The following is an 8,184-nucleotide window of genomic DNA, read 5'->3' as shown; positions in this document are numbered from 1 at the left end:
CCTCATAGGAGTGGATAAATTTAGCAGACTGCAGCTCAAATATAGCACACAGCAGAATCTGTGGTATTCACATTAGGTGCTTAGTGCTGCGTGTTACCTATATATGAGGTCTTTTAAAAAAGTATCCGACTTTTGGCTGAAGAAAAAAACCTGGCATAACTGGAGTGTTGGAAACCTAATCACCCTCAAAGTAGTCTCCTTGGGACTCCACACACTTCTTCCAGTGGTACTGCCATTGTTGGAAGCATTCCGAGGAGGCCTCTTTTGGAATGGAGTTTAGCTCAGCTGTCGTTGCAGCCATAATGTCTTCTCTAGTCTGAAATCGCGCTCCTTTCAATGGCCTCTTGATTTTGGGAAACAGCCAGAAGTCGCAGGGGGCCATATCAGGAGATTAAGAAGCTTGTTGAACTACAGGAGTCTGGTTTTTCGCCAAAAAGGTCTGAATCAAGTGCGAGGAATGTGCAGGAGCATTATCGTGATGGATGTGCCAATTTCCTGTTGACCACAACTCCGGTCTCTTGCACCGCACAGCATCACGTAGGTGACGGAGGACATCCGTGTAGTACTCTTTGATGATTGTTTGTCCCTGTGGTGCGTACTCGTGGTGTACCACACCGCGGGAGTCAAAGAAAGCAGTCAGCCTCACTTTGACGTTGCTGCGCACTTGGCGGGCCTTCCTTGGTCTTGGTGACGTGGAATTCTTCCACTGTGACGACTGGGATTTGGTTTCCGGGTCGTACCCGTACACCCAAGACTCGTCACCAGTGATTATGGTGTTCATGAACTCGGGGTCACTGTTTGTGGAATCCAGCATGTCCTGTGAGACTTCAACACGAAGTTGCTTTTTCTCCACCGTGAGCCGCTTCGGCACGAATTTCACCGCAACTCTCTTCATGGCCAAATCTTCGGTCATAATGGAATGTGCAGAAAATGTGCTGATGCCCACCTCTTCCGCAATTTCTCAGATAGTCGCACGACGGTCCCGTATCACCACAGCGTTCACTTTCGGCAATGACCTGGTCATTTCGGCATGTTGATGGCCGACCGGAGCGTGGCTCGTTCTCCACCGATGTGCGGCAGTCTTTAAACTGGTTGTACCACTCCTAAATCTGCATGCTGCTCATAGCATCGTCACCAAAAGCCATCTGAATCTTCCGAATGGTTTCCACTTGGCTGTCGCCCAGTTTCTGGCAAAATTTTATACAGTAGCGCAGCTCCAGTCACTCCGTCATTTTCCTTGCAATAAAAAACCGACGAGAGCACTGCGCACTACCTCACTCACACGCTGCATCCCAGCGACTGACGCTATCGGCAGGCGGGAAAAAATTTCCGCATGCACACGAAGGTTCAAGGTCGGCTGATGCAAGCGTGCTTGTTTCATATCCATCAGGTGTTTGCAAAAAAAAAAATAAGGCCGGATACTTTTCTAACAGACCTCGTATCTGGCTTCTTTTTGTTTTCATATCTTTAAAATGAACTTTAACATATGTTGAGGCTGTGCTCTTTGTAGCAGTTGTTTCATGTTCATCGTATATGCGGTTGCTTCCCATCTACTATGCTTCAGCTTTTTAACTAATCACCGACTAGTTTGATTAATGGTGAAACACTTTTTCAAAGATACCTGCTGCAGCTTTCATCAGTGAGAATGCTTGTAGTAGTGCATAATCAATTGCAAGGAACAGTCATAAAGCATCCTTATGCTTTATTCTTTAATTTCAAAATTTTCACAGGTGCTAGTAAAGTGTGCCTCACAGCTTCATGATACTGCTCCCACCAACTTTGATGAACTTGCATCAGGGTTCTAGTGATGCCTGAAAACCACTAAAAGATGTACTTCTTGGGCAATGAAGCCACCATTGTACAACTGCCTGTATCAAGTGCGTTGTAAGGATAATCTGTCTTGTATGTCTCGACTCCTTGAGTTGTTTTGCCTCTGGAACTTTCACTGTTGACAAAAACGCCAAGGCAACACACAATCATGCCATGTTTTACTATCTTGTCCTCGTTTTTGCACTCTCTCTTTTCCCACACACCTGAAATTGAAAACTATCCCAGTTTCTGTTTCATGGTGCATACTTCTGATGAGTGGCCATTTTGGGTGCTGCTTACTAATGCCATAATTGTTAATAGGTAACGGACCATAGTGTGAGCATCTTCCTAATGGCAGGACAGTGCACACACCTAGCAGAGTGGCAAGCAACACAACTGGCAAACCCCAAAATGAGTCCTACAGGAAAGATTTAATTTGAAGCACTCACTCTTTGTGTGGTGGGAATTAGAAGCTTCTACCATGGCTTCTTGATGGGAGCAAGGGTGTGACCTGCCATATACACTGAAAATGCCATAAGTATGTATGTCTAGCACCATTCTGTAGTGCCACTAGCTAGGGTCAGGTGTTAGGAACCGAAATGTTGGAACTTTAAATGTTTGTAGTGGCAGTTAGCAGTAAATAGTGCATTCACTTCCAGGCAGCTACAGAACTAATCAGGCATTACCAGAATATACTGATTATGCAGGCTGCATTACATCTACTGTGCAATACATGCTTTTTTCCTATATGTAGCACTAGTGTAACTGTCATTTAGGCACTGCTACTGCTGCAAATGCTGCCACAGCCATATCACTTTGTAGAGCAGTGACTCAAATGGCACATTAAATTGAGCTAGCTGACATTGTTGCCCAATTGTCTGACTGGCCCCGTGAGATAATACAGCTGCTTTAAAGAATGTGCGATGTCTGCTGAATATTGCTTGTGCACAATGAGGTGGACGCTGCATAAGCATTCGTGTAAGCAAGACATCGCTGTATACACATACCGGCTTGGGTTTTCATGTCCAGAGAGACAACAAGTTCACTCACACGATTGGCTGCTGCAATCACTGCAGCTTTGCAGGTTGTATCATAAGTGTTCTCATCAAACAGCCATGCCAGTATGTATGCACCAAACTGATATGCTAGTATAACAAAGCATTTGGTACTATTTAGCAATACTGTAAGTCTCAGAGTGAAGAACGTGCATGAAATTATTGTCATCCACCTTCCAGGTTTCCACATAACTTATTTAAATTTAAAAGCTATGGTTCAAGGAGGTTAAGACACACATTGCAGGTGATCCAAGGTGGCCTCACTGTCAAATAATATTCTCCTTACAAAACCTGAGTGCAATGAAAATGCCAAAGTACACGGAGTGAACTTGACAAAAAAAAAAAAAAAAATACTAACAGCTCATGATGTTTCCTCAGACTGGTTCTTTAAACAAGGGCATTTTCTTTCACTCTGCCTCATGAAATGAAGAGTTGAAACTTCATTCATGCTTTGTCAGATAACAGGTTTTCTTTTTACTTTTCTGATACATGCAGGGTGCCAATATGGGCATTTACATCAGTTGTGGGCCACAAATCTTGAAACTGGTGACTGCATGTGCCCTGTTTTACAATATCTGTAGGACTGATACTGTGACAGTAAAACAAGTATCGGGGAGTAAAAGTCTGGCATTTGAATGCTGAAGATACTTAACAAATAAAACGTTTTAACCAGTTGGTTTTTTGAAGTTTTCTTTAGTTTTAGACCTATTGTTTGTGAAATTGTTATTGTGGGAACCCCCCCCCCCCCCTTTTTTTTCTTAAAAGACTATACGTGATTGCACATATGCAGCATAGGCAGTCATAAGAACTGCAAACTAATCATTGTGCTATATGTTTGTTTCAGTCTTTGTGATCATTGCTGCAGTCATGGTATGTGATAAGGAAGTCTTAATTTTTCAAAGCTATCGAACAATCCAGGCTAGAATCTGGCCTAGAGATTCAGGCACAGTTGAAGTTTCTTTTCTTTCTTACTCTTTGAGAAATTTTGTTACAACTTTAGCCTCATGGCTAAACGATTGTTATGGTATCCGCCATATCATTGTTGTTTTAGTTGCTGATAGCTCTTGCATACACTTGAAGTGGAATATTTCAATATTATATTTATCTCCCATAGTGGTGTGCCTTGATCTTAATGACTTTAATAATGGTGCCAAAAAAACCTCTTGTACTGGAAAAAAAAGTTTTACATATATATAAGAAGGATTCAGTATATGTCAGACTGTTTTTTCTAACCAGACAGCTTGGAGAGCAAGAGTGCTATGCAATGTCTTGCATGTGTGTGCCTGCGGCTGCTCTTAGTTACAATGCAAGGATGTTATCACAGAAGCTTGTTGACAGTTCTACATACTACTCAAACATAATATGTTGTCTGCCCAATTTAGGCACGCTTTTCTGATATCGCTAAAACAGAGAATGCCTGAATTTACGCCAGACCTGGTTGCTTCTGAAGTAACCAGTCGCCGTTATTGTGCTTGCACAATGTTTTCTTAGAGACTCGTGTGTGACTTCTTGAAGTGTGAACCAAGTTGGCTGATGCATGACCATGCTGCAATGTGAATTCTAATGAGTACAACAACATGAAAAGTGTGGGTAGCGAACAGGTTCAACATACATTTTGCAGTGGCATGTGTGCACTACGATGTTTTTGGGACTTAGTGGTCATGGAAGAGCAAGGTTGACTTTTCTTGCTTTTAGTTGAATTACTTATCATATTCTACAGGGTGCACCATAATTACTGTCACACACTTGGATCAATAATTGTGCCTCTGATTTTTTTCACATTTCTCCACATTGTTTATTCAAACATTTCTTCTGTATTTCGACTGTGTTTCATGCCGGTTTGTTTATTTTTAAAAATTGGCATGCCCTAGCTCACATCAACCCGCAATCTTGTACCTGAGTCAGGCCGGACATTTTCTTTTCGAGGTCGCCAAAATCCTAAAATAACTGCAAGGTTGTCCACTGGGCTCTCAAATGTGACAAATTTAATGACCTAAACTACAGTGGTCATCTTGTCTCTGTGGTCACTTCTCAGTTTAAGAAAAATGTTAGGAAGAAAATCCAATGCCAGCCATGGAAAAGCATCAGAAGGTTAGCCTTGGAGCTGAATGTGTTAGCGACAACAGTGAGAAGAGCTGTACGAAAGGACTTCAAGATATGCCCCTACAAGAACCAAATAAGGCATGGACTGACAGAAATGCAGAGAAAGGGAAGATAAGAAAAAATGCCAGCCGCTGTTGGCATGGGCCAGGAATGGGAAACACTTGGGAACTGTCTTCACCGATGAGAAAATGTTCGTGGTTGATACTGTCAACACTGAGTACTCTCTTGTGCTTGCTCCGAAATCAGAGCTTGCTGATGCCACCAGTTGGACATTTTTTCTAAACTCTCATGCGGCGTCTGTCATGCATTGAGCTGGGGTAACCACCAGTGGCCGTCTTGCTCTTGTTCTTGTGACAAAAGTCACAAAGATTGATACTCACATACATTAGAGATATTCTAGAGCCTCATTCGCTGGCCCTGGTTCAACTTCAACGAGTAATCTTGGATTTCGCACCAGGACGGCACCCCAGCACAACAATCTAAGAGCAATCAACACAACAGCAGTTGCGCTCACACCCGATTTTATTCCAGCTACCCTGACCCAAACCCAATAGGTCAGGGTAGCCCACACACACAATATTTGTGTGTGTGGGCTATTCTTGAAAAGAAGGCCCACCCACACCCATCAGCACACCAGCTTAGTGGCTCTAATAGCATTGCTGGAGTGAGCATGGAGAAAAATTTCTCTGGGAATACCTTGCAGGCTGCGATTTAGGCATACACAGCATGTTTAAAGGACATGATCAAGGCCAAGATCAGAGACATTCAATGAAATGTCTTGTGTTGCATTCCTAATATATTGGGTAAATGCCCTACAAAAGATTTACTGGGAGTTTTTTTTTTTTTATTCTCAACCGCAATACTAGGCATAAACCTTGTGACGGTATTTATGGCACACCCTGTAATGCAATTTGCAAGTGCTACTGGATTGTACTAAAATACGAACATGTTTCATGTCTGTGCAACTAGTTGCTGTGAGCATGACCTCCCACACTGACACGTGAATTGCACTGCTTGTTAACATGGTTGGATGTAGAAGTGCGAGTGTGTATTCCTGGTTTATATGTATAGCATGTGTTTCATTGCAGCTGTATAGTACAGTATATGCATACGCATATACTGTACTATTATATACTGTACAGTGTAAACTGTGGTAGTACAGCTGCAAATTTTTATTTTGCAGCTGTGCTGTTACCAAAGGATATTGGGAATACATAGGATAATCTTGAATTGAACTGAACATTTAACACAAGTTTCATATGCTTTGTGCTTTAGTCATTGCATGAAATTTTGTGTAAAAGCATACATGTGCACCTTGTATTGAATGTCTATGAGATAAGTTGCTGTAACAAGTGCAATACCACAGGGTTTGGTCTGGCTAAGGGTGAGCGTAAACTGAAACTGTGATTAAAGAGGAATTAAAAATTCTCTTTGTAGTGTTGTAGGTACAAATTAAGAGCATCATTGCATGTAATTTTTCTTTGAAAAGAACTCTGTTATGCAATTTATATCCTGTCTGCATCATGAACTTTCAGTAAAGCCACCCAATGCCTGGGTCACACGTGTGCATTAAACTGAGATTCACGCAACTGTGATAAGGATGTTGTTCAGAGAACCTCGGCTTTTATAGTTGAATATTTCTGGATGGCTGTATTTCTTCTTTATTATTGTATGCTTGCATGTAAATAGGTTCTTATTGTTGTCTCAGTACGCCAAACTGAAGAGCACAGAAATTTCATCTATGTATATTTAATGTGTAATAATGTTCCTACCTGTAACAGTCATTGTGCAAAGTGAAAAGGTCGTCTGGTGCAGTGGTAGCAAGTGATGAATTGTGGTGGGTAAGCACTGCAAGACAATGTTGTCGTCCCTGTTGTGTTGTGTGTGAGTAGATGTGTAATACAGAGGCATGGTTGTTTTACAAGTTGATCGAAGGGAGTTGAGCGCAGAGAAACATGAGAAGAAAAGAAGGCATGTTAGACACACAAGCCCCTGTGTGTCCGAAGTGCCTTCCTTTGTGTTTCTCTGCACTCAGCTTCCTTTAGTCAAGATGTACCAACAAGCTTAGTGCATATTGCCACCCTTGTTTTTCAAAGTTGTGTAGGTATCGAACTCTCTTGTGTAAAGCATTTCTTTAGAATGTTGAGATCTATTGTGTGATCTTTTAAACTCAAAGTATGAAAGTGACAGGGGTGTGCCACTTTCTTCCTTCGAAGCACCTACTTTAAGAACAATAAAAAGGGCAATTTTGTCCTGTTTTTGGTTTGCCATGTGGTAACCTTTTTTCTTCTTTTTTTAAGCTACACTCATACAAGTATTACACGAGGTGCGACATTTGAGGGCCAAAAAATGAATTACTACAGTTTTGTGCAATTTTTAGGAAACTATGGAACTTGCACAGCATTTGCATGAGGATATGTAGATATGGCATAATTTACTGCACAGCATGGAAAAGACTTGTCAAGGCATAGGAGACAACACACAATCCCGACTTCCAACAATTTTATTCGATGATGTGTGTGACAATATATGCAAGAGACCCTTCTCATCACCGCAAGCGAACTGTCCTATGCAATAAATAGCTTTGCAAAATAAAAAAAAGATGGCTACCTACGCCCATGCCTAGGAAATCGCAACTCCTTCTGTGATAGAGCAATTGAAAGGGTTCTGACACAGACATTTCCTGAGCACTCCATCTTTCCAGCCTAACTTCTTTCTCGCATTGAACAATTATGTAACGTTTTCCACACTCTCAAAGAAGAAGAAGAACTAGATTGAAAGTCTGGCGAGTTATTCGGGGATTTGGGCGAATATCCCTGCCTAGGCGTCGGCCACGAGCCCTTGTTCAGAATGGTGCATTCTTTTAGCAGAGGCAGGCACCCACAGGTCTGACAGCCAGCCTTCATGTGTACACTTTACATGACTCTCCATCATTACGATAGCAGCCAGCAGTCTGCCCAACATAGTGTTTACAGTATGTAAGAGGTATTAGCTGTGGCAACGTTTTCCACACACTCTTAGAATTTTAAAATTTTTTGTGCCTCTGGTATTCTGTTCTTGACATGTTTTTAGGCTCCATTAGCTTACTGGGCTTGTTGAGTTTGTTAGGAGCAGAAAACACCACTTTCACACTGGCATGTTGCACAACCCTCTGAAGGTGGTTGCACTAAAGCTTTGGAATATAGGGGATTATGGCTACTTTTCACTGGTCCTGAGC

Source organism: Dermacentor silvarum, chromosome 1, assembly GCF_013339745.2.
Source record: "Dermacentor silvarum isolate Dsil-2018 chromosome 1, BIME_Dsil_1.4, whole genome shotgun sequence".
NCBI lineage: Eukaryota > Metazoa > Arthropoda > Arachnida > Ixodida > Ixodidae > Dermacentor > Dermacentor silvarum.
Note: the sequence above shows the minus strand (reverse complement) of the source record.